Source organism: Lithobates pipiens, unplaced genomic scaffold (genome assembly GCF_037356315.1).
Source record: "Lithobates pipiens isolate NorthernLeopardFrog02 unplaced genomic scaffold, aLitPip1_a1.2 Scaffold_19, whole genome shotgun sequence".
In the NCBI taxonomy this organism is placed as follows: Eukaryota; Metazoa; Chordata; class Amphibia; order Anura; family Ranidae; genus Lithobates; species Lithobates pipiens.
The window spans coordinates 521,598,447-521,617,060 of NW_027507764.1; the positions used below are offsets into that span (position 1 = coordinate 521,598,447).

At 47.9% G+C, this 18,614-nt stretch overlaps 1 non-coding gene and 20 pseudogenes across 1 annotated transcript; all 21 read left to right on the forward strand.

Moving 5' to 3' along the window:
• Positions 1–70: 70 nt before the first annotated feature.
• On the forward strand, positions 71–189 carry LOC143999433 (5S ribosomal RNA; annotated as a pseudogene).
• Positions 190–385: 196 nt separating this feature from the next.
• LOC143999968 (5S ribosomal RNA) lies at positions 386–504 on the forward strand (annotated as a pseudogene).
• A 323-nt stretch (positions 505–827) lies between these two features.
• LOC143999472 (5S ribosomal RNA) lies at positions 828–946 on the forward strand (annotated as a pseudogene).
• Positions 947–1,280: 334 nt separating this feature from the next.
• On the forward strand, positions 1,281–1,399 carry LOC143998685 (5S ribosomal RNA; annotated as a pseudogene).
• Positions 1,400–1,500: 101 nt separating this feature from the next.
• On the forward strand, positions 1,501–1,619 carry LOC143998820 (5S ribosomal RNA; annotated as a pseudogene).
• A 107-nt stretch (positions 1,620–1,726) lies between these two features.
• Positions 1,727–1,845, forward strand: LOC143998542 (5S ribosomal RNA; annotated as a pseudogene).
• A 107-nt stretch (positions 1,846–1,952) lies between these two features.
• LOC143999942 (5S ribosomal RNA) lies at positions 1,953–2,071 on the forward strand (annotated as a pseudogene).
• Positions 2,072–2,179: 108 nt separating this feature from the next.
• LOC143998748 (5S ribosomal RNA) lies at positions 2,180–2,298 on the forward strand (annotated as a pseudogene).
• Positions 2,299–2,405: 107 nt separating this feature from the next.
• On the forward strand, positions 2,406–2,524 carry LOC143998711 (5S ribosomal RNA; annotated as a pseudogene).
• Positions 2,525–2,632: 108 nt separating this feature from the next.
• On the forward strand, positions 2,633–2,751 carry LOC143998798 (5S ribosomal RNA; annotated as a pseudogene).
• A 335-nt stretch (positions 2,752–3,086) lies between these two features.
• Positions 3,087–3,205, forward strand: LOC143998506 (5S ribosomal RNA; annotated as a pseudogene).
• Positions 3,206–5,596: 2,391 nt separating this feature from the next.
• LOC143999111 (5S ribosomal RNA) lies at positions 5,597–5,715 on the forward strand (annotated as a pseudogene).
• A 196-nt stretch (positions 5,716–5,911) lies between these two features.
• LOC143999969 (5S ribosomal RNA) lies at positions 5,912–6,030 on the forward strand (annotated as a pseudogene).
• Positions 6,031–6,138: 108 nt separating this feature from the next.
• Positions 6,139–6,257, forward strand: LOC143999265 (5S ribosomal RNA; annotated as a pseudogene).
• Positions 6,258–6,365: 108 nt separating this feature from the next.
• On the forward strand, positions 6,366–6,484 carry LOC143999924 (5S ribosomal RNA; annotated as a pseudogene).
• A 108-nt stretch (positions 6,485–6,592) lies between these two features.
• On the forward strand, positions 6,593–6,711 carry LOC143999653 (5S ribosomal RNA). The gene has a single exon (XR_013278114.1). It is a non-coding gene; the product is annotated as a 5S ribosomal RNA (ribosomal RNA).
• A 109-nt stretch (positions 6,712–6,820) lies between these two features.
• Positions 6,821–6,939, forward strand: LOC143999702 (5S ribosomal RNA; annotated as a pseudogene).
• A 109-nt stretch (positions 6,940–7,048) lies between these two features.
• Positions 7,049–7,167, forward strand: LOC143999402 (5S ribosomal RNA; annotated as a pseudogene).
• Positions 7,168–7,273: 106 nt separating this feature from the next.
• Positions 7,274–7,392, forward strand: LOC144000063 (5S ribosomal RNA; annotated as a pseudogene).
• Positions 7,393–7,491: 99 nt separating this feature from the next.
• LOC144000129 (5S ribosomal RNA) lies at positions 7,492–7,610 on the forward strand (annotated as a pseudogene).
• Positions 7,611–7,716: 106 nt separating this feature from the next.
• Positions 7,717–7,835, forward strand: LOC143999878 (5S ribosomal RNA; annotated as a pseudogene).
• The last annotated feature ends 10,779 nt before the right edge of the window (positions 7,836–18,614 follow it).

Consider the following 18,614-nt stretch of genomic DNA (forward strand, 5'->3'; position numbering starts at 1 on the left):
TTTTTCTGCTTGTTTGCTGAGGTGACCATCTTAGCGTTTGTCAAGAGGGTTGAGAGTGGTCAGCAAGATCGCCTACGGCCGCATCACCCTGAATGCGCTCGATCTCATCTGATCTTGGATACAAAGCAGGGTCATGCCTGGTTAGTACCTGGATGAGAGACCGCCTGGGAATACCAGGTGCCTTTGGCTTTTTTTTTAATATGTTGTTGGTGTCGACGATCTGTTTTATTTTTCTGCTTGTTTGCCGAAGTGATCATCTTGGCGTTTGTCAAGAGGGTTGAGAGTGGCCAGCAAGTTCGCCAACGTCTGCATCACCTTGAATGTGCCCGATCTCATCTGATCTTGGATACTAAGCAGCGGCGGGTTGAAAGTGGCCAGCAAGTTTGTCTACACCCACATCACCCTGAATGCGCCCGATCTCGTCTGATATCGTATGCTAAGCAGGGTCGGGCCTGGTTAGTACTTGGATGGGAGACCACCTGGGAATACCAGGTGCCGTGGGCTTTTTGTTAATATGCTGTTGGCGTCGACGACCTGTTTTATTTTTCTGCTTGTTGCCGAGGTGACCATCTTGGCGTTTGTCAAGAGGGTTGAGAGTAGCCAGCAAGATCGCCTATGGCCACATCACTCTGAATGCGCCTGATCTCGTCTGATCTCGGATGCTAAGCAGGGTTAGGCCTGGATGGGAGACCACCTGGGAATAGCGGGTGCTGCAGGCTTTTTTTAAATATGTTGTTGGCGTCGACGACCTGTTTTATTTTTCTGCTTGTTTGCAGAGGTGACCATCTTGGCGTTTGTCAAGAGGGTTGAGAGTGGCCAGCAAAACCACCTATGGCTACATCACCCTGAATGCACCCCATCTCATCTGATTTCAGATGCTAAGCAGCGTCAGGCCTGGTTAGTACCGGGATGGGAGACCGCCTGGAAATACCAGGTGCCATATGCTTTTTTTTAATATGTTGTTGGCGTCGACGACCTGTTTTATATTTCTGCTTGTTTGCCGAGGTAACCATCTTGGTGTTTGTCAAGAGGGTTGAGAGTGGCCAGCAAGATCACCTACAGTCACATCACCCTGAATGCGCCTGATCTTGTCTGATCTCGGATGCTAAGCCGGGTCAAGCCTGCTTAGCACCTGGATGGTAGCCCGCCTGGGAATACCAGGTGCTGTAGGAAATTTTTAATATTTTGTTGGCGTCGACGACCTGTTTTATTTTTCTGATTGTTTGCTGAGGTGACCATCTTGGCATTTGTCAAGAGGGTTGAGAGTGGCCAGCAAGTTTGCCTACGGCAACATCACCCTGAATGCACCCCATCTTGTCTGATCTCAGATGCTAAGCAGGGTCAGGCCTGGTTAGTACTTGGATGGGAGATCGCCTGCGAAAACTAGGTGCCGTAGGCTTTTTTTTAAATATGTTGTTGGCGTCAACGACCTGTTTTATTTTTCTGCTTGTTTGCTGAGGTGACCATCTTGGCGTTTGTCAAGAGGGTTGAGAGCGGATAGCCTACGGCAACATCACCCTGAATGTGCCTAATCTCGTCTGAAATCGGATGCTAAGCATGGTCGGACCTGGTTAGTACCTGGATGGGAGACCTTCTGAGGATACCAGGTGCCGTAGGCTTTTTTTAATATGTTGTTGGCGTCGACGACCTGTTTTATTTTTCTGCTTGTTTGCCAAGGTGACCATCTTGGCGTTTTTCAAGAGGGTTGAGAGTGGCCAGCAAAATCACCTACGGCCACATCACTCTGAATGTGCACGATCTTGTATGATCTCAGATGCTAAGCAGGCTTGGGCCTGGTTAGTACCTGGATGGGAGACCGCCTGGGAATACCAGGTGCTGTAGGCAAATTTTAATATGTTGTTGACGTCGACGACCTGTTTTATTTTTCTGCCTGTTTGCCAAGGTGACCATCTTGGCGTTTTTCAAGAGGGTTGAGAGTGGCCAGTAAGATCACCTACGGTCACATCACTCTAAATGCGCCCGATCTCATCTGATCTCAGATGCTAAGTAGGGTCGGGCCTGATTAGTTCCTGAATGGGAGACTGCCTGGGAAAACCAGGTGCCGTAGGCTTTTATTTAATATGTTGTTGGCGTCGATGACCTGTATTATTTTTCCGTTTGTTTGCCAAGGTGGCCATCTTGGCGTTTGTCAAGAGGGTTAAGATTGGCTAGCAAGACCCCCTATGGCCACATCACCCTGAATGCGCTCGATCTCACCTGATCTCAGATGCTAAGCCGAGTCGGGCCTGGTGAGTACCTGGATGGGAGACCGCCTGGGAATATCAGGTACCGTAGGCTATTTTTTTAATATGTTGTTGACGTCGACGACCTTTTTTTTTTCTGCTTGTTTGCCGAGGTGACCATCTTGGCGTTTGTCAAGAGGGTTGAGAGTGGCCAGCAAGATTGCCTACGGCCACATCACCCTGAATTCACCTGATCTCGTCTGATATTGGACACTAAGCAGGGTCAGGCCTGGTTAGTACCTGGATGGGAGAACACCTGGGAATACCAAGTGCCGTAGGCCTTTTTTTAATATGTTGTTGGCGTCTACGACCTGTTTTATTTTTCTGCTTGTTTGCTGAGGTGACCATCTTGGCGTTTGTCAAGAGGGTTGAGAGTGGCCAGCAAGATTGCCTACGGCCACATCACCCTGAATTCACCTGATCTCGTCTGATATTGGACACTAAGCAGGGTCAGGCCTGGTTAGTACCTGGGTGGGAGAACACCTGGGAATACCAAGTGCCGTAGGCCTTTTTTTAATATGTTGTTGGCGTCGACGACCTGTTTTATTTTTCTGCTTGTTTGCTGAGGTGACCATCTTGGCGTTTGTCAAGAGGGTTGAGAGTGGCCAGCAAGATCGCCTACGGCCACATTACACTGAATGCACCTGATCTCGTCTGATCGTGGATGCTAAGCAGCCGCAGACCTGTTTAGTACCTGGATGGCAGACCGCCTGGGAATACCATGTGCCGCAGGCTTTTTTTAATATGTTGTTGGCGTCAATGACCTGTTTTCTTTTTCTGCTTTTTTTCCCGAGCTGACCGTCTTGGCGTTTGTCAAGAGGGTTGAGAGTGGCTATTAAACTTGCCTTTGGCCACTTCACCTTGAATGTGCCCGATCTCATCTGATCTCAAATGCTAAGCAGGGTCGGGCCTGGTCAGTACCTGGATGGGAGACCACCTGGGAATACCAGGTGCCGTTGTTTTTTTTTTAACAAAGCAGAATGTTCCTTTATTGCAAACAATTAAGGCACAATACATCAAAGTAGTCCAACATGGACCAAATCCAAAACATAATATGTGTATATTTGGCAGGCATAACATATAAATGCACAACAGGAAAAGAAAAAAGAGATATAAGGAAAAAAGAAAAAAGAAAAAGAAAGGGAAATAAAGACACCAGTTCCTATCCATATTTATCAGGTTAGAAGCCATAGTTCAAGCACCGGCGCGGCTAACCCACGCCTCCATCATTCCTACCTCAAATAAATGATTAAGAAGAATGCGGGGGTCCCACTTCCCCACCATGAACCCCACTTGTTAGGCCGTCCATGCCATCCATACCTTGGAGAATTTTTGGGGGCAATTCCTATTCATATAGGTGAGTTTGTATAACGGGAGCACCGCATTGATAGACTTTTCCCACATTCCAACCGTAGGGGGGGAGGGGGCGTTCCAACGCAATATAATTTACCTTTTGGCATAGAAGAGGTAAGTCAGCAGCAGTTTGGCATGTCTGGGCCTTTGGTCATCATCCTGAATCCCCAATAAGGCCAGCTCCGGTGACAGGGGGAGCTCTAGCTGGAGACGACCATTAATAGAGTCAATTACCTCAGCCCAGTACTCAGCGATTTTTTTGGGACAGCTCCAGAACATATGCAGATACGTGCCTACAGACTGTTTGCATCTGGGGCAGTCCTGTGGTCGCTGGGGATAAACTTTGTGGAGCCTCTGGGGGGTGTAGTGGACCCTGTGCAGGAATTTAACCTGAATCAACCTTTCCCTGAAGGATATCAGGATAGCTGCGCTATCTGCCAGACAGTCCACCCAGTCCGATCTATCCAGGCCAGGTAAATCTGCCTTCCACAAGTCCCACAATCTGTCCACCTTAGCAGAGTCAGTCCCCAGTAGGCCCAGGTACAAGGCAGATAGGGGCCTATCCATCCTCTCCTGCACTAGCATCTCCTCAATGGGGTCCATCCGTAGCCTAATCGGAGACGGGAATTGGGCCCTGACGGCATGACGCAGCTGGAAGTATCGGAATACCATCCAACCCGGTAAGTGGTGTTTATCTTGGAGAGACGTGTAGGAGAGCAGGACCCCATCGACAAATATGTCCCCCAAGGTCCTGACCCCACACCTGGCCCAGATCTGTGGGTCCGGTACCATCTTCATATGGAGGAGACTAGGGTTACCCCAGAGAGGGCAATGGGGGGACCAGTCCTGTTGGCCAACAAGCCCCCACCTGGCCACCATCCATGCCCTAAGGTTAGTTCTGGTGGGCGTCGGAAGCTCGCTGCGTGCCCGCCACTCCTTATATACCAGGTTGCCCAGCTCATGAAGCGACCCCACGGCCGCCACCTCCAAGCACACGGCAGCATATCCCTTAGGGAGGGTAAACCACCACCGAACCGACACCAACACCACCGCCCAGAATTACGCTCGATAATGCGGTAGTGCCAAACCCCCACAGCGGATAGGGAGCATCAGGGTGGACCTAGCCAACCAGGGCGTCTCCCCCCTCCAAATAAAGGAGCCCGCGCATCTGTCAACCTCTGCAAAAAAGGAATTGGGTATCCAGGTCGGACTGTGGCGAAATACATACAAGAACTTGGGGAGGAAAATCATCTTCAACAAATTTATGCGGCCCATAAGGTTCAGGGGTAGGGAGGCCCACGCGGCGCACCTAGTCCGAAGCTGAGTTAGGACCGGCTGCAGATTAAGCTCCCCAAAGCTTGACAGCTCCCTCCTAACCTGAATACCCAAGTACCAGAACTGGTCAACCCAACGAAGAGGTATGTCTATGCTAGTGTCCTGGGCCTGCGGGTCAAGTGGAAATATGTTGGATTATGACCAATTGATGCGTACACCCAAAAACCTACTGAAGGTATTAAAAATCTCAAGAGCCGCTGACAGGGAGTCATCCGCGTCCTGGAGATACAGTAGGGCATCGTCCATGTATAACGATATCTTTTCTTTCAGTAATCCCACCCGCAACCCCCGCACCCTCTCCGAGGCCCTAATCATAACCACCAGAGGCTCAAACGCAAGCGCAAATAGGGCCGGGGAAAGGGGGCAGCCCTGCCTCGTGTGCCTCTGTAGTGGGAAGGATGCTGAAAGTCTGTCGTTGGTCCGAACACGAGCCCGAGGCTCCCGATAGAGTATCTGCAACCACCAGAGAAATCTATGCCCAAACCCAAAGCGACCCAAGATCTCCCATAGGAAGACCCATTCCACCGAGTCAAACGCCTTTTCGGGGTCCAGGGGGCTTTTTTTTATATGTTGTTGGTGTCGACGATCTGTTTTATTTTTCTGCTTGTTTGCCGAGGTGACCATCTTGGCGTTTGTCAAGAGGGTTGAGAGTGGTCAGCAAGATCGCCTACGGCCGCATCACCCTGAATGCGCTCGATCTCATCTGATCTTGGATACTAAGCAGGGTCATGCCTGGTTAGTACCTGGATGAGAGACCGCCTGGGAATACCAGGTGCCTTTGGCTTTTTTTTTAATATGTTGTTGGTGTCGACGATCTGTTTTATTTTTCTGCTTGTTTGCCGAAGTGATCATCTTGGCGTTTGTCAAGAGGGTTGAGAGTGGCCAGCAAGTTCGCCAACGTCCGCATCACCTTGAATGTGCCCGATCTCATCTGATCTTGGATACTAAGCAGCGGCGGGTTGAGAGTGGCCAGCAAGTTTGTCTACACCCACATCACCCTGAATGCGCCCGATCTCGTCTGATATCGTATGCTAAGCAGGGTCGGGCCTGGTTAGTACTTGGATGGGAGACCACCTGGGAATACCAGGTGCCGTGGGCTTTTTGTTAATATGTTGTTGGCGTCGACGACCTGTTTTATTTTTCTGCTTGTTTGCCGAGGTGACCATCTTGGCGTTTTTCAATAGGGTTGAGAGTGGCCAGGAAGTTTGCCTATGGCCACATCACCCTGAATGTGCCCGATGTCATCTGATCTTGGATGCTAAGCAGCGGTGGACCTGGTTAGTACCTGGGTGGGAGACCGCCTGGGAATATCATGTGCCGCAGGCTTTTTTTAATATGTTGTTGGCGTCAATGACCTGTTTTCTTTTTCTGCTTGTTTGCCCGAGCTGACCATCTTGGCGTTTGTCAAGAGGGTTCAGAGTGGCCAGCATGTTCGCCTACGGCCGCATCATCTTGAATGTGCCCGATCTCATCTGATCTTGGATACTAAGCAGGGTCAGGCCTGGTTAGTACTTGGATGAGAGACCGCCTGGGAATACCAGGTGCTGTAGGCTTTTTTTTAATATGTTGTTGGCGTCGACGACCTTTTTTATTTTTCTGCTTGTTTGCCGAGGTGACCATCTTGGCGTTTGTCATTAGGGTTGAGAGTGGCCAGCAAGTTTGTCTACGTCCACATCACCCTGAATGCGCCCAATCTCATCTGATATTGGATGCTAAGCAGGGTCGGGCCTGGTTAGTACTTGGATGGGAGACCACCTGGGAATACCAGGTGCCGTAGGCTTTTTTTTTAATATGTTGTTGGCGTCAACGACCTGTTTTATTTTTCTGCTTGTTTGCCGAAGTGACCATCTTGGCGTTTTTCAAGAGGGTTGAGAGTGGCCAGCAAGATCGCCTACGGCCACATCACCCTGAATGCGCCTGATCTCATCTGATTTCGGATGCTAAGAAGGGTCGGGCCTGATTAGTACTTGGATGGGAGACCGCCTGGGAATACTAGGTGCCGTTGGCTTTTTTTTTAATATGTTGTTGGTGTCGGTGATCTGTTTTATTTTTCTGCTTGTTTGCCGAGGTGACCATCTTGGCATTTGTCAATAGGGTTGAGAGTGGCCAGCAAGATCGCCTACGGCCGCATCACCCTGAATGTGCCCGATCTCGTCTGATCTTGGATACTAAGCAGGGCCAGGCATCGTTAGTACCTGGATGAGAGACTGCCTGGGAATACCAGGTGCTGTAGGCTTTTTTTTAATATGTTGTTGGCGTCGACGACCTGTTTTTTTTCTGCTTGTTTGCCCGAGGTGACCGTCTTGGCGTTTGTCAAGAAGGTTGAGAGTGGCTATCTGATCGCCTTTGGCCACTTCACCCTGAATGCGCCCGATCTCGTCTGATCTCAGATGCTAAGCATGGTCGGGCCTGGTTAGTACCTGGATGGTACACCGCCTGGGAATACCAGGTGCCGTAGGTTTTTTTAATGTTGGCGTTGACGACCTGTTAATTTTCTGGTTGTTTGCCGAGGTGACCATCTTGGCATTTGTCAAGAGGGTTGAGAGTGGCTATTAAGATCGCCTTCGGCCACTTCACCCTGAATGCGCCCGATCTCATCTGATCTCTGATGCTGAGCATGGTCGGGCCTGGTTAGTACCTGGATGGCAGACCACCTGGGAATACCAGGTGCCGTAGGATTTTTAAAAATGTTGTCAACGACAACGACCTGTTTTATTTTTCTGCTTGTTTGCCGAGGTGACCCTCTTGGCGTTTGTCAAGAGGGTTGAGAGTGGCAGGCAAGATCGCCTACGGCCACATCACCCTGAATGCGCCCGATCTCGTCTGATTTCGGATTCTAAGCAGGGTCTGGCCTGGTTAGTACCTGGATGGGAGACCGCCTGGGAATACCAGGTGCCATAGGCTTTTTTCAATATGTTGTTGGCGTCAATGGCCTGTTTTATTTTTCTGCTTGTTTGACGAGGTGACCATCTTGGCGTTTGTCAAGAGGGTTGAGAGTGGCCAAAGAGATTGTCTACGTCCACATCACCCTGAATGCACCCGATCTCGTCTGATCTCGGATACTAAGCAAGGTCTGGGTTGGTTAGTACCTAGAAGGGAGACTGGTTGGGATTAGCAGGTGCCATAGGCTTTTTTTAATGTAGGTGGCGTCGACGACCTGTTTATTTTTCTGCATGTTTGCCAAGGTGACCATCTTGGTGTTTGTCAAGAAGGTTAAGAATGGCCAAAGAGATTGCCTACAGCCACATCACCCTGAATGCGCCCGATCTCGTCTGATCTCAGATGCGAAGCAGGGTCGAGCCTGGTTATTCTGGGGATTGTAAGGAGGGGGATACTGCTTAGAGTTCTTAAGATCTCCCCCGCGCAGACTCCTGGTCACGAATCTTCCCAAGTGTGTAGAGAAATCCGAGGCCCTGTTGGAGTCAGAGTTGAAAATCCAGAATTTAGTGCGCCGGGTCCCAGCGGACAAAATAGGAGAGAGGTTTTACTCCCACATCTTCGTAGTAGGGAAACCCTTAGGGAAGTTCAAACTTATCTTGAACCTAAAGCTCTAGAACCAGTCTGGTTTACGTAAGATTCCACATGAATTCAATTTTCTCGGTCAGAGCATTACTACCTCCAAATTGCTACATGGCATTTATAGACCTCAGAGATGCTATCTTCATATCCTAATTGCAGAGGGGTTTCAGTAATTTCTCTGGCAGTATGAGTCAGGGAAGAAACGGTCCACTTGCAGTTTCAGGCTCTTCCATTCGGCCTATCCTCCTCGCCCCGCATTTTTACGAAGGTCATGGCTAAGGCCCAGGATTTTCTTAGTCTGAGGCGTCTCGATAATTGCTTACATGGACGACTTGCTCCTCTGCAGCTTCCCCAGCACAGTTAATCTGGGATCTGGAGCTGACAAAGGACTTTAAGAAGCCTCGGGTGGCTGTTTAACCTCAAAGTCCAGCTTTGTGCCCTCCCAGTGAATTGCCTACCTAGGGTATTTCTGCGACAGGAAAAGGTGCATAAGGTAGACAGCACAATGCGTCTGCTTCAGGGCAGCCAGCTAGTCACAATAAGAAGGAAATGTTATCTTCAGCTATCCAAGTAGTACAATGGACAGGGCTACACTTTCATCCCCTACAGAGCTTCATACTGGAGGTGTTGGGACCACAGTCAAACATCATTAGATGTCCCAGTGAAGATGCTACCACAAGTAAAAAGATCTTTGCGTGGTGGATTGCAAACCTGTCCCAGGGTCGGTTGTGGGCTTTTCCAGTCACCAAGATGGTGACCACGGATGCAAGATGCAGGGGCTGGGGTTCACACCTGGTGCCTCTGCTAACACAGGGTGCCTGGAAGGGAGAGTAACTCCAAAGGTTGTCGAACTGGATGGAACTGAAGACTGTGTCTTTAGCACTCCTGGCCTTCCAGGGGTAACACGGAGTCCACCGCATACAGCTGCAGTCGGAGAACTCCTCAGTGGTGGCATATATAAACAAACAAGGCAGAACTAGGAGCGGAGCCCTTCTATCCCTGGCATCAGAAATCCTGAGCCCGGCCAAACACAATGCACTGTCCCTCTCTACGGTTCATTTAAAATGGGAGAAACAGTCGCAGACTTCCTCAGCAGGAGTACACTGAAGGAGAGCGATTGGGTCCTGAACCAGGAGGTCTTCAAGCTGATAACCAGAAGATGAGCACCACCACACATGGATCTTTTTGCCTCAAAGGGAACTGCAAAAACTCTGCTATTCTCACAAAACAGGTTGGAAGGCACTCTGGGTGGATGCACTAGTGAAGGAATTGGCATTTCTCCAGGTGCTATAAAGTTTCTCGCAGGGTCTGATACTTTGTCCCCAGGTGGAGTGGTGGAACCTTGGGGCCTGGTTACTGAGGAGTTGCTAAACTCCAAAGGTTTTTCAGAGAGGTTAGTTTCCACTCTGCTCGGTAGGAGGAAAAAGGAGACATGCCTGCTATACTGGAAGACCTGGAGGCGCTTTTAATGACTGGTGTACAGAAAGCTCCTTCAAAGTACCATTGCACTATTGGAGTTGCTGCAGTGCTGGGCAGATGAGGGTTTAGCCCTAAGCACTTTGAAAATCCAGGTGTTGGCCCTCAGTGCATTTTTGGAAAAACCATTGGCCTCCAATCCTTGGGTGGTTAGGTTCCTTAAGGCGCTGGGTAGGCAGTGGGAACTGTCTTTAGTTTTGCAGGACCTAGTGGGGGTGTCAGGTCACCTGAGACCAGGTGACAGATGCACTCCGTAGGAGTCGGAAGTGCACCGCTAGGTAGTGGACCTTAGGACTGACTGCTGCAGATTGTACCCAGGGAGATTCAGGACACAGGCTACTGGATCACTAACACAGATCCCAGTAGGAGCTAGAGCATAGATTCCCCAGGGCGCGGAGTCTAAGAGCCAGCAGGTGTTCACCAGAGCCTCCAGTGGTGAGGATGGACTTCGCTGCAGTCTGGCTCCAGGTCGAGGCCCCTAGGGTCTCACAGCTCACATTCACATAGATTACAGGAGAAGGAAGCAGCAGGCTGGAACAACAAGAATAGTAAGGGGATAAGGCAGAGGTCAAGGCAACTAGCAAACAGGAACAACAGAGTACACGCCAAAGGTTCAGGGTCACAGGCAGACAGGGATGGTCAGGGACATGCCAAAAGCTCAAGGTCACAAGCGGACAGGAATTGTTGAGAACACGCCAAGGTTGGTAACAGAGACAAACGAAGAGCACACGGCAAGCAGGAAACAGGAAGCCAAACACACAATGAATACACAATGGTTGATCAGCACTGCTGGCTTGCAGTGCACAGGTTAATATAGGGTTCCCTGATAGGGCCTGGGGTGGAGCCATGCTTAGAGGAGAGGTTATAAAAACCACCAGGTGGACGTGGCTGGCCTCTTAGTCAGAACACATGGAGGGGAGGTAAGAAAACAGAGGAAGATCACTGCATAACCATCTCTAGTAGGATGTTCGCTAAAATGGCTAACTCTTAAAATGGCCTTTTTAGTAGCAATAACGACCGCCAGGAGGGTCAGCAAGCTGGAAGCTTTGTCAATTAGACCCCCCCTTTTTTGTTTTTCCGTATCAAATAGTCTTCAAGACTGATTCGGCCTTTTTGCCAAAAGTGGCTTCAAGGTTCCACAGAAGCCAAGAAATAGTTTTGCCCACGTTTTGTGCTAACCTCTCAGGAGATGGGATTTTTTAAGCTCAACATGTTGGATGTAAAGAGATGCATCCTTCAATACTTAGAGGAAATAAAACCTGTCAAGAAAACTGATTCCTTATTTTATTTTCGGGGGCAAGGAAAGGTTATGAGGACTCCAGACATTACTATAGGTGGCCTAGGTTAGCCATTGGCCAAGCATACACTTTAGCATGCTAGGAAGTTCCCGAAGGCATCAAGGCACACTCCACTAGAGATATGGTGGCTTCACAAGTGGAAAGGGCTGGAGCTATGCCAGAGCAACGTGATCAAGTTTTACCACCTTTGTAAAACATTACAAGGTGGACCCGGTGTCTGTAAAAGAGCAGTCCTTTGGTCGAAAGGTCTTGCAAGCCATAGTCCCACCCTAACAGTAAGTGCTTGTTTATCCTCAAGGTGGCTGTCCTAAAAGACGCAGAGAGAAAACCAAAGTTGGGCTTACTGGTAACCTTTTTTCCTGCAGGACAGCACTGGTTACCCACCCGGATGTATAGGTTTCTTGGGGGGCCTCAACACAGGAACGGCAGAACCATTTTATTTTTGTGTCCCCAGCTGGCCGGAGTTGCTCTTGAAAATCTGAAGGGCTGGCGGACTAAGTGAATTTTTAAGATGAATGTGAATAAGAAACTCGAGCGCTAATATGAATATTAACAAAAAACAAAATTCAGATATTCTGATGTGCTCTTGTATCACAAATAGGATAGATTTAATAGTGCGCTAGAACCTATAAAACCATTTCACAGTGATACGTTTTTAAAGAGACATCCACATCGAAATATTTGTCCATATGTCTAATTACCACAAAAATACTGTAATAAAAACTGTAGTAAAAAAAGCCTTAGACCGTGATCATAAAAAATCAATAAAAATGGAAAGATGAAATAATGAAAGAAGTGCAGACCAAGTCACCACCACCTCAGTGTGTACTGCCTGCTCACCCTCCAGAAGTTTTCAGACACTAAGGTCCTTATAATAGTCAGCCTGTGTGTGTTTCGAACCAGTTAAAACGGTTTTGCTTGATGTTTCCAAAAGCAATCCAGCCTTTCCAGGTTAAGTTGATTCTCAAAACAATTGAACATATAATCTTTGCACAAGATTGCTTATACGCGGATTGCCTCCTCTTAATAAAAAATAAACACTTACATTTGCCTCAATGTATAACGCATATTGAATGATCAGCGTAAGAAGGTAGCTTTTCTCCTCACTGCACATCCAGCGTGTTCAGCGAAAACAAACACTGAGAGGTGACGTCACCAGCTCCTCCTGATGCGCTGCGTAACTTTGTTTTTTTGTAATTCATAAACTTTTTTCCAGTGAGTTCAAATTTGAGTTATAATCTTTTTTGATAATTACTAGAGGGCTGGTTGTGCACAATCTGGTTTTTATTCTCAGACTAGTAATGCATTATGGCTTGTTGGTGCATTCCCCAACTGACCCATTAAATTGTCCTGTGAGACTTTTAGGAAATGGCGAGCCGTAGCTAAATGAGCAGTTCCTTCTGGCCAGTAAATATCTGGGTAATTGAAATCCCCCATTAACACATTGCCCTGTCTCGCCGCCATTTCTAACTGATAGGTCAGACTACTCCTCATCCTTCAGGTTAGGTGGCCTGTAGCATATGCCCACTATTGCTTTACATTAGTTTCTTCCTTTCGTAACTACAGCTACAAGGATTTCACCTCCTCCCTTGTTCCATTAGTTGTCCCTAACAATTACTTGCAAATCCTTTTCGGTGTACAGACATACCCTTTCCCCTTTCCTACCTTCCCTGTCCCTGCAATCTAGGAAATACCCCTGAACGGTTGCCAGCCAGTTGTGTGAGCTGCAAAACCAAGTTTATTACCTTTAAAATCCCCTGCCTAAATATGCAGCTCCATTTCTTCAATTTTATTAGCTAGACTTCTAGCATTTGTGTATCTGCCTATTCATTTTGTTTGGTCGCATTTTTCCTTGTTATGAGGATGCAATTGGGATTTGCCAACTTGCTTAACTTGTGTTTTAGGTATTCTTGTTGCCCAACCACTAATGCCCCCAATAGTACCTACTGAATAGTGCCTCCCTCCCTGCCAAAACCTTGTTTAAAGTCCCTGTAACTTTCTGGCCACCTTCTCTCCCAACAGCTGCACCCCTCCCCCATTTTAGATGCAGTCCGTCCCTCATAAAGAGCTGGTAACTGAGTGAAGTCAGCCCAGTAACCCAAACTCCTCCTTACCCTACACCAGTTCCTCAGCCACTTTCCCTAATCTGCTGTTGCCTCTCGTATGGCTCGAGGTACAGGCAGTATTTCTGAGAATGCCACCTTGGCAGTCTTTATCTTCAATATAGCTCCTAAATCCCTGAAATCGTTTTTTAGGGCATCCCACCTATCTCTAACTTTGTCTTTGTTACCTTTGTGTACCATGATAGGGGAGTCCTCACTAGCCCCACCCAATAATCTGTCCATCCGATCCGCGATATGCCAAACCCAAGCACCCGCTAAACATACTGTTCATTGATCATGGTCTTTGTGACAGATTTCCTTATCTGTCCTTATAATAATTGAAAACCCTACCACCAGAATTTCTCTCCTTCCCCCTTGGGCCTGCTCCTGTCCTCACAGGAGTTGTTGTTCACCCTGCAGCTAGGGAGTCACTCTGCTCCAGCAGTAACACTCTTTGACTGGCTTCCCTAACATCACGCAACAGGGCATACTTTTTGGGATGTGCCAATTCAGGACTGCCTTCCCTAACTTTTCCAACTACCCTGCCTTACGCTCACCCAACTTCTCTGCTCTTGTGTCTGCAAACCTGTGTCTCCAGACGCCTCTGTGCTGGCTCCTGCCAGCACCTGATGGGTACGGTCCAAACTCTTTCAGGTTGGTGATGCTGGGCAGTGTTGCCAGATGCTCCCATAGATTCAGGACCTGGGCTTCCAAAGAAACAACCTGCTCAGTTAATGCAGCAGTATTCCCTCCCGCCCAGCGCGTTACCCTGATGTGCCCTCCCGCCCAGCGTGTCGCCCCCCGACGTTTTACCATGGTGTTTCCTTTAATAATCCTAGTACACTGTAATTCTGGATGAAGGTCTGGTTTAGATATTAAAGGGGAACCTGACTCTTTATTTTTGTGGCAGAGTTTCCCTTTAATCTTTATAATCATAGCAGATATTAAAGAGGAAGTAAACCCTGATGAGTTTACTTCCTCTTTCATTCCCTGTAAAGGCAAAGCATAATGGACTACTATAGTAGTAGTCCATTATGTGTCACTTACCTGACACAGGAGTCAGCGATGTCACCGCTGTCCCCTGTTGTCCGGCGCATCCATCTTCTCGTGGGGTCTTGCTACTCCGCCGCTGTCATTCGGCAAAGCCACGATGATGTCACTTCCACGCATGCGCACAGGAGCCGACACGCGCGGTATCTTCGTCGTTGACGGTGCCTCGCTCAGTGCGCCTGCGCGCCGCTGTCTACGGCGCATGCACCGTAGACAGCGGTGCCTGTTTTTCGGCAGATATCTCCTAAACCGTGTAGGTTTAGGAGATAATTCTTGGACCTACAGGTAAGCCTTAATCTAGGCTTACCTGTAGGTCAAAGTGTGTTGTAAGGGTTTACAACCACTTTAATCCTAGATGAAGGTCTTGTATGTATATTAAGGAGGAACCCCACACTTTATTTTTGCATTAGGATATTGGGCTGCATTCACACATAGGCATTTGGAATTGTGGGCAGAATTGGCATGATACTGCCCCCGTTTCCAGATTGTGTGGAAAAATGCACATTGCATGTTTGAGTGCCATTTTTTCCTAATAAAACATGATGCAAATTTGCTGCCATTGTTGACAAAAACGTGCGGCAATTGTGAAAAACAAGCACACATGGGTCAGCCCATTCAAGTGAAATCAAGTGAATGGGCTGCCCTATATGCGACACAGAAAAGTGTATGAGTGGTGCTAAAAATATTGTGAGCTTGTTCCTGCTACACGAAGCCTGAACGGGGCCCTAGATGCAAGGGATCATTTCTATACTAGAATAATTGCAGCTTTAGGGCTTGTTTACATAAGTGGATGTGGGCAGTAAAGCCTTGTGGTTGTTAGTTTTACCTCCCCTAACCACAATCCCCTTTAGCTGATGAGGGAAGAGCTAGGGTGCACACATGGCACTGCTGCGATACTTTGCTTCATAGCTGTGGTGGGGACTATACCTCCTGTTGTGATTGATGGGCACTACCCTTCACTGAACAAATGCACCATTCTAGTAAATAGAGCCATGCTGCAACTGCGCATAATGTGCATGTTTGCAGTGCAGTGGTCTTGCGTTTTAGGTGGTTAAAACAGGTGATGACCACCTGTCAAATGCTATCTGAAGATAAATCCAAATGCCCATCACTCTTTAGATAGCAAAGCAGGTGTACATGAGCCCAAAAAAATCCTTTATTCTTGGTTATACCTGTCTTGCAGCCTGCTAAAGGATATTGGTACACTGCAAAACTACAAAGGGAGCTCCGTTATTATGAAGGAGCTTCCTTCATATGTAAGTGAATCAGTTTAGAGTGCTGAGCTCTAGGAGGAGGGGGGCAGGACTCTCCTCAGGGGCGTTGCTAGGTGTCAAAAAGACCAGGGGCTTCAGCCCAAAGGCCGATAGTGGCACTGCAGGGGGACCCGGGGTGGTCCTGTCGCGGGTGTGTTTGGCAGAGAGATGGGGTTGTGTGGCGGGGGGTAAGCTAACTTGCTGGTTGCTGCCTGGCTTACTAGTGCTGCCCATCAATGATGCATCAATGTATGACTCACCTACCTGACACACACTGACCTCACCTACCTGAAATACATACACTGACGGACAGTACAGACATACATACACTGACCTCACCTTACCGGCTACCTGACATACATACACTACACTGACCTGGCTAACTGACATACACTGAGCTCACCTACGACAAGTATTATATATACACCTATGTTTAAGTCAGTATTAATCATATGCAGGGAGCAAAAATAGAATATATGCATGGGCATTGTGCACACATATTCCCTTTGTGCAATGCACACACCAAAACACATTGGCAGAAGAGTAAACTTAGACTCAATTAAAAAAATCTGCATACAAAATTTCTTAATAAGTTGTATTTTTATTATACTTAAAACAAAGTCATCAACATTCAATATATGGGTGGGAGAGAGATAGAGTCACACTATGTCTCCTCTAATATTAAAAAACACAACTAGAAACATACAGTAGAAGTATCCCCTCCCACAGAATTAGGTATATTAAATTATAATATCCAACACTGTGCATGAAAGTTTACCCCGTATTGATGCCCACCATATACTCTAAAAAGTCTAAGAGTGAATCCCCTCTTGTGTGCTCACACTGCTAGATCATACTATATCAGGCCATTACAAAATCCACAAAGGTAAGTAAAGGACAACAACAAATAATAATAGAAATAATAATACATAAAATATAAGAAATTAACCACATCAATACCAGGCACTTAAACACCTTCCCGCCCAGACCAATTTTGAGCTTTCTGCGCTGTCGCAATTTCAATGACAATTGCGCGGTCATGCTACACTGTACCCAAATTAATTTTTTTTCAGTTTTTTCCCCACAAATAGAGGTTTCTTCTGGTGGTATTTGATCACCTCTGCGGTTTTTATTTTTTGCTAAACAAATAAAATAAGACAGAAAATGTTGAAAACATTTTTTTTGTTTCAGTTTCAAAACTTTGTAAATAAGTACGTTTTCTCCTTCACTGTTGGGCACTGGTGGGGTGGCACTGATGGGCACTGATAAGGCAGCACTGATGAGGTGGCACCAATGAAGTGGCACTGATGAGGTGGCATTGATGGGCACTGATATGTGGCACTGATAGGTGGCACTGATGGGTGACACGGATGGACACTGATAGGTGGCACAAATTGGCACGGATTGGCATGGATAGCTGGCATGGATTGGCATGGATAGGTGGCACGGATGGGCATGGATAGGTGGCACGGATGGGCATAGATGGGCACTGATAGGTGGCACGGATGGGCACTGATAGGCGGCATTGTATTGTACTGATGGATGCCAATCAGTGCCAAACAATAATGCATGCCAATCGACGCTCTCCTCTATCTCCCAAATGTGTCCTCGACATTGGAAATGGCCCTTAATCTCATAGACGAATTTGGCTCCTTCTCGGGGATACATATCAACTGGGATAAGTCTTTACTGTTCCCCCTGTCACCCGCTCCCCTCGTTGTATCTACCCGTACCTCTCTACGGACTGAAGATAAATTTACCTACCTAGGAATAGAGGTTCAGAGGGAGCCCAAGCAGTATCTGACAGATAATGTTTACCCAGTCTTACAGGATCTAGTGGCTCAGTGCCAAATGTGGAAAACTCTACCCCTGACACCGGTGGGTAGGGTCAACTTGCTCAAGATGACGTTTCTCCCGAAATTTTTATATGTCTTTCGAAACACCCCGGTCCCGATCCCCAATTCATTTTTTAAGAAGGTAGAACAGATAGTGAACACCTTTATATGGGCCGGGGTGACCCCAAGAATAGCACAAACTACCCTCCAATTGCCCCTGTCACTTGGGGGTCTAGCCCTTCCCTGTCTGAAGGAATATTATTGGGCAGCGGTACTGGTTACGGTGCAGTGGTGGTTCATGCAGCTTCACTCTAACCCGTCTGTTAATCTGGAGGCGGCAATTTTAGGCTCCTATGCTGCATTGAGTAACTTAGTCTTTAGAGGGCCGAAGGCTCACCCTGAGGTCACTACCCCTATGCGAACTACGCTTCGGCTTTGGTATCAGGTTACGACTCGATTGAACCCGCCCGCCGCACTGTCGCCATACACCCCACTGTGGGAAAACCCAAAGTTGAAACACCTCAGCTCGGTCCCGGACCCTGCCCTTTGGGCTAAGTATGGTGTCACAACTCTGCAACAGGTGATGCTAAGGGGATCACTTATCCCCTTTGATTCCCTTAGAGAAGAATACCAATTCCCCTCCAGAATTATTTTTCGCTACATACAATTACGCCACGCACTGAGAGCACAATTTCCTTCAGGAGTAATCTTACACTCCCACATTGTCGAGAAATTTCTCATGGCCCAGGAGGCGGATCGTGTCCTCTCCTCTCTTTATCTTAGGATCTCGACGGGGTCGGCCAGGGGGGGACCTAGCCTCTTCCAGAAATGGCAGAAGGACCTCCGCACCCTGGCGACTGATGATTGGGAAGAGGGGATACAACAATATTTGCCATTGATGCTATCAGCTAAGGACAGGTACATACAGTTGAAATTTATTCATAGGGCATACTATACCCCGCAACGCCTTTCCAGAATATACCCGGGATACTCGGATAGATGCCTGAAGTGTACCACTGAGATGGGGTCCTTTATACATGTGGTGTGGGAGTGCCCGGTTATAAGACGATTTTGGGAAGGTGTGGTGCGGGAGATCAACGAAGTTGGGGACCTCTCGTTGGGGTTAGATCCGGTAGTTTTACTGCTGGGC